This window comes from Panicum hallii, chromosome 8, assembly GCF_002211085.1.
Source record: "Panicum hallii strain FIL2 chromosome 8, PHallii_v3.1, whole genome shotgun sequence".
In the NCBI taxonomy this organism is placed as follows: domain Eukaryota; kingdom Viridiplantae; phylum Streptophyta; class Magnoliopsida; order Poales; family Poaceae; genus Panicum; species Panicum hallii.
Genome location: NC_038049.1, coordinates 26034973 through 26040972, shown reverse-complemented (window position 1 = coordinate 26040972; position 6000 = coordinate 26034973).

Genomic DNA, 6000 nt, shown 5'->3' with positions numbered 1-6000 from the left:
CCGTCCGCCCGGGTCTCACCCAGCTTACGGAGCACGCTCATAAGCACGAGCGTTTTCGACTACAATCAGAGTCACCGCACTCGAGCTAGTCCTAACTTTTCGCCCTACGCACGGCACCCCCGCGACGATGCTCGCGTTCTTCCCTAACAGGTCTAGACCCGCTCGATCGAGTTGGGGCTACTCTGTTAGACGAATTCTAGCTGCTCTTCGGGTCGTTGCACCCAAGGACGCGTCTCTACTTGAGTCTCGTAAGCCTGGATCCCAATTCAGCTAAGACATGCAAATACGTAGAGATGTCAAGGGAAGCATTTACATAAGAGAATGATTAAGTGCCTCATACACCCTAATCCTGCAGTACATTATGTACAATCTGTTCTGCTACAGGTTGGGCCTCTTGCAGGTACTCCTCGAACCGCTCGTCCGAGCAGTCCGCCGCCATCCCTTGCGCGAAGATGCTCAGCTGCGCGGTCGGCACGAAGGACTTGACGTACGCAAGGGCGTTGCTTACGCAAGCGACTGGAGCTTCGGATAAGAACTTGAGCATCTTTTTCGGGGCTTCACGGAGCCGTCCCAGCAGGGGCCGCGGGCCGGCCTCGCCTTCTTCGGGCGGGTCCACCATGTCCACCAGTTCCTGGGCGGCTCCCTGGAGGTCCTCCAGCTCCTTGCGCCGCTGCTCGTCCCTCTCGCCCAGCGCTTTGACTTGCTGAAGGCAGTCGACGAACTGCCGTTCAGTGTCGTCGATCACCTTCTGCAGCCTTTCGACTTCATCTGTACGACGATACAGCATATTCTTCACGTCAGTAAGCAGCTCCTCTTTGTGTTTTATTACTTTCCTAAGCTCTGTGGTGAAGATGTTTCAGCAAGCAAGTGAAACCACTAAGGAAAAGTACTCGAGGGAAGCGGGGGCCTACCTTGGTGCGCCTTCTTTTCCGCCTTGAGCTGCTCCTGGTACTCTGCTTGTTGCTCCTTGACCCGTTGGTGGAGCTCGGAGTTGGCCGCTTCAAGGTTCTTCAGGTCATTCTTGAGCAGCCAGGTCTCTCGAGTCCTTTCCTGCTTCAGCATGTCCAGCTCGCGCTGCAGATAGCAGTTCTTCGTCTTCTCCTCGGAGATGCGCTTGTGCAGGGCACCTAACTCCCGCGCGTCGCTCACAACCGCGCGGAGTTTCTCTGACTTCTTCTGGGATTTGGTAATCACGTGCTGCGCCAAAGGAGGAGAATGAGTACTAAACAACTCACCAATGCACACACCCGGAACTTTACGCGAGTACTACCATGGAGAAGTTGTATAACTCCTTGAAGGTGCTCTTGAAGGTCTCCAGGTTCTCGGCCGTTAGCAGAAGATCATCCACCAGGTCGGTGGTGATGATGTTCTGGTACCCTGGCCCGGTCCTCAGCACCTCACGGGGACTCTCCGAGGGCCCGGCGGCATCCCCGGACGGCGGCGGCTGGACACCTGCAAGCATACGAAGTAGTCACCATATTGCCCTCGGACCCTGGCATCAAGCCGCGGGCGGGTAAGCGCGTACCTGTACCACTGGTAGGAGCGGCACCAGGGGCCACGACTTGTTCCCCGCCACTGGGCCCGGCTCCCTCTTGCCTGGACCCGGGAGGCGGCGAGTCGGGGAGCCCCGCATCCGCTTCCGGGGCCACGACTTGTTCATCGCCACCGGGCCCGGCTCCACCTTGCTGGGACTCGGGAGGCGGCAAGTCGGGGAGCCCCGCATCCGCTTCAGGGGCCGCCTCTGCGAGTACAGGTCCCCCAGGCGCCGAGGGCTCGGGGGCTGCTGCAGCTGAGGCAGGCGCCGCAGCCCTGTCCGGTTCCAGCCGGAGTCGCACCGCACTTGCAGCCCTGGCGACATCGACAACATGGTTATTCACGCAGGCGCGGCCAAGCTTTTCAAGCGATCGAGGCAAAACTCACAGTGTCGACTTCTTCTTGGCAGCCTTCTTCACCCGCCAGGCCCGACGGGGGACGCCCGCCGCGGACGGAGGGGTCTGATCGGCCGATGGAGGGGTCCCCGACACGGCGATGGTCACCGTCGTGGCGGCAGAAGGGCCCGCCTCCACCCCTTCGGGCTCCGTCCCGGGCGGCGGAGCAGGGAGGCTGCAAGGGGACGCTGTCAGTTCTCAGCACCATGGAAACTTTGGAATTGGCCAACACAGTAATTCCGTACCTGGAGGACTCGACTTCTTGAGCCTTGCGTTTGCGCACCTGGCGCTGGCCCTTCGGCACCGGTGGCAGAGCGTCGGTCAACTCCACGCTCTGATCGGAGGAGTTGTCCCCGTGCGGTTCCTCCACGGTCCCTTCACTCGCCTGCGAGCCCACGCACCCGGTGGACTCGCTGCTGCCTTGAACTGCAGCATGGCGAGCCGCCTTGGTGGCAACGGCGGCAACAGGGCGCGGGCCTCCCTCGGCTTCTTCCCCCGCTGGCGAGACCCCGCGTTCGGTGGCATCGTTGCGGCTCTGGATCGCAGCAAGGCGAGCTCTCTTGGCCGCCGTAACTGCAGAAGGAAGGAGGTGATACGCTCTTGGGAGGTCCGGCTGCGGCGGGTAGCTGCAGTACAGTTCCGAGTGTCCCTGCGGAAAGTCCCTCAGTTCAGTATCGGCGCAGTAGTCGATTTCTTCGGCAACAAGAAGTCGAGCACTTACCGGCGGGGGCGGATGTTGCGCGGAGTACAGGGTGGGCACGTACGGCACGGTGTTCACGTCCAGCAGCACCCGCTGAACCCGCTGGAGCGCGACCTCATCTGGCACCTCTTCTGTGCACATGCGAGAAGGGTCAGCAGGGCCGGTGTACTCGAAGCCCAGGCAACATCTCTGTTGGATGGGTTGGACGCGGCGCTTGTAAAAGGAGAACATGACGGAGGCGCCGGTCACCCCCTCCCTCTTCAGTGCGTCGATGGCCTCCAGCAGCTCCTTGATTTGGATCATTTCCATACCGGAGGGTTCAAGGTTCCATTCCCCCCTCACCACGGGCGGTTTGCTCGACTTCGTCGGCAGGGGGGCGCATGGTTCTCGATGTAGAACCAGAGGGATCTCCACCCAGGAAGGTTGGAGGGGAATTTATATGCAAGGTATTTTTCGCCGGCCTGCTGTCGCAGTTGGATGCCGGCGCCCCCTACCACAGCGAGTTTTTTCGTGGTCGGTTGGGGTTTCAAGCGGAAAAGGAAGCGGAATAGATCCCAGTGGGGCTCAATTCCGAGAAATGCTTCACAAAAGTGGATGAAAATGGAGATGTGGCAGATGGAATTCGGGTTGAGGTGATGGAGCTCAAGCCCGTAGTAGTAAAGGAGGCCGCGGAAGAAAGAACAAGTGGGGAGGGCCAATCCCCGTTCGGCAAAATGGTAGAATGTGACGATTTCGTCGACATTCTCCATGGGGAACGGTTCACGGAAAGAGGGGCGCCAGTTGACGAGATTTTTCTCTTGCAGCAACCCCTCGGAAACAAGTTTTTTCAGATTGTTGAGGGAGCACTTACTGTGTGTCCACTCCGCGGTTGTTGGTTCCGCATCCTTCTTCACTCCCTCGATCTCCGACTTCTTGGACGTCATCTCCGATGCGCCGGCCACGAGATGCTCGGGGGCTGCGGGGAGAGGGGCGGGGAGGTCGGGGTGGGAGCTCTTCTTGGGGGAAGGCGGCGGCGCTTGGTTTGGATTGGGGAATTTGGTGGTTCTCGATGGAATGCAGATTGAAAGCGTGGTTTTTCCCTCCAGTTATCGCGGGGTTAAATAACCAGCGGAGTGGGGGAAAATTACTGTTCTGAAGGTCAAGCGCCGTTTCATGGACTAATCCGAAGATGAGGGGTCATTTGGTGATTTGATTAGATGGCATATTTGATTAATCATTTTTTCAGGGCTAATAAGCCCGGAAAAAGGGGTTTTTCGAATCTTTGGTCTAGTCCTTTGTTTTCCTCATTAATGTGTCATTGTTTAGCCTGTATGCCACGATTTTTGGACCCTTATCTCCAAACTTTGTGGGATTTGGATTCAAAGCTCGGGGGCTGCGGGGTACGTGGCATCGACTACTTATTTTTCAAATTTCTTTGAAGGGTAAGGAAGACTACTGACAAGCGGGATCCCCAGCCTGATTCTCCGATTCAACCTAAGGCTCGGGGGCTACTCCATATGGAGTGCGATTTTGCAATCGCACGCCATATCAGAAATAAAATTCGGGGCATGAGCACCTCATAGCTTCGATGCAGCCAAGCAAGTACTCGAAGAAGGACTTCAGGACGAATCGTCAGAAAGAAGTCGAAGACTGCTTCGAAAGTACTCGATAAGCCTGCAGTGCTCAGCTACGAAGAGCTCGGGGGCTTGTCAGACCCGGGGCCACCGGGCTGGGCACGTTACGAAGTTTAAGAGATTAAGCCCGTCTTGTCTCTTATTTGTTTTGTTTATCTCTTGTTTATCCCGTTTAAATAGGAGATAGAGCTAACCAACACAGAGAGGATCTACTCGAGATCAGTTTGGGTGTGATCCCTCGGAGGGAGTTGGTTAGCATCTTTGTAACCCTGGCTTCTCGGATATATAAGGGAGGTCAGGGACCCCCCTAAAAACGGGAGATCATTAGGTCATTCAATACAGAAGGCAATACAAACCATACAGGACGTAGGGTGTTACGCTCCGTGCGGCCCGAACCTGTCTAAGTCTTGTGTTCCTTGCACCTTCGAGTTCCTGATCTCGGCGTCCCCTCACCTAAAACTTACCACCTTGGGTATACCCCGCGGTGGGCAGCCGGTTAAACACCGACAGAGCACATTATATCCCAGCAGGATTACTGGAACGAAAGCTGAATGAATTCCTGGCTCTTACTCAAGGCACCAGTACAGTCCTGCAATACGCACAGAATTTCAATCATCTGTGTCAATATGCGGGATATCATGCGGATAACGATGCCAAGAAACAAGATCGTTTCCGTCGAGGCCTCAATACCAAGCTCAAGGAACGCCTGAATCTTGTGAGGGCTAATACTTTCAGCGAGCTGGTTAATATGGCTTTAACTCAAGAAGATTGTATCTTAGCACATCATGCTGAGAAGAAAAGGAAGACTCCTACTGGACCCTCGAGTGCTCAATCACCGAGGTATCGGATTGTTCCCAATACACCATTCACAGCACCGCAGCGGAATGCCCCAACGAGTAGGTTGGTTTTCAGGCCGCCCCAACAGCAGGGAAGGTATAGACCTCCCGTTCCTCCGCAACAAGCACAACCATCTGGCCCACGGCCAAATGTTCAACAAGTGCCACAGAGAGGCAGCAACTATCGCTGTTTCAATTGCGGAAGCGCGGATCATTTCATCCGGGATTGTCCGCGGCCCAAGAAACCTAATCAAGGGCAAAGCTCTACTCAGGGTAACCAGAACAAAGGCAAGAAGCCGGTGATACAAGTCCGACAAGGATGGATTAACTTCACCACTCTGGCAGAACTTCCAGATGGAGCTCCCGTCATGTCAGGTACATTTTCTATTCACCATAAACCAGTTGTTACTTTATTTGATTCTGGAGCAACACATAGCTTTATTAGTAACAACTGTGGTACCCGGATAGGACTTGATCCTTGTTTCACTCAAGGGGCATATATGATCTCTACCCCTGGAGGAAAAATCACCTCCAACCAAATGAGTAGAAATGTGCCACTTCAGTTAGGTAGTAAAGAGATCAAAACTGATTTGGTTTTACTCAGTTTAGAGGGTATTGATGTTATACTTGGGACCGATTGGATGACTAAACATCAAGTACGGCTAGATATTTCCTCCCGAGTTGTTGAAATTGATTCACCATACTATGGGATCACCACCCTTTATCTGCCTCAGCCAGAATGTCTGCATCCTTGTACTTATGCCATCACAAATATCAAAGTCAAGGATATTCCTATAGTATGTGAATACCCCGATGTCTTTCCAGACGATTTGCCTGGAATGCCACCAGATAGAGACATCGAGTTCATCATTGAACTTCAACCTGGCACTGCCCCTATTTCAAAAAGGCCGTATCGCATGCCT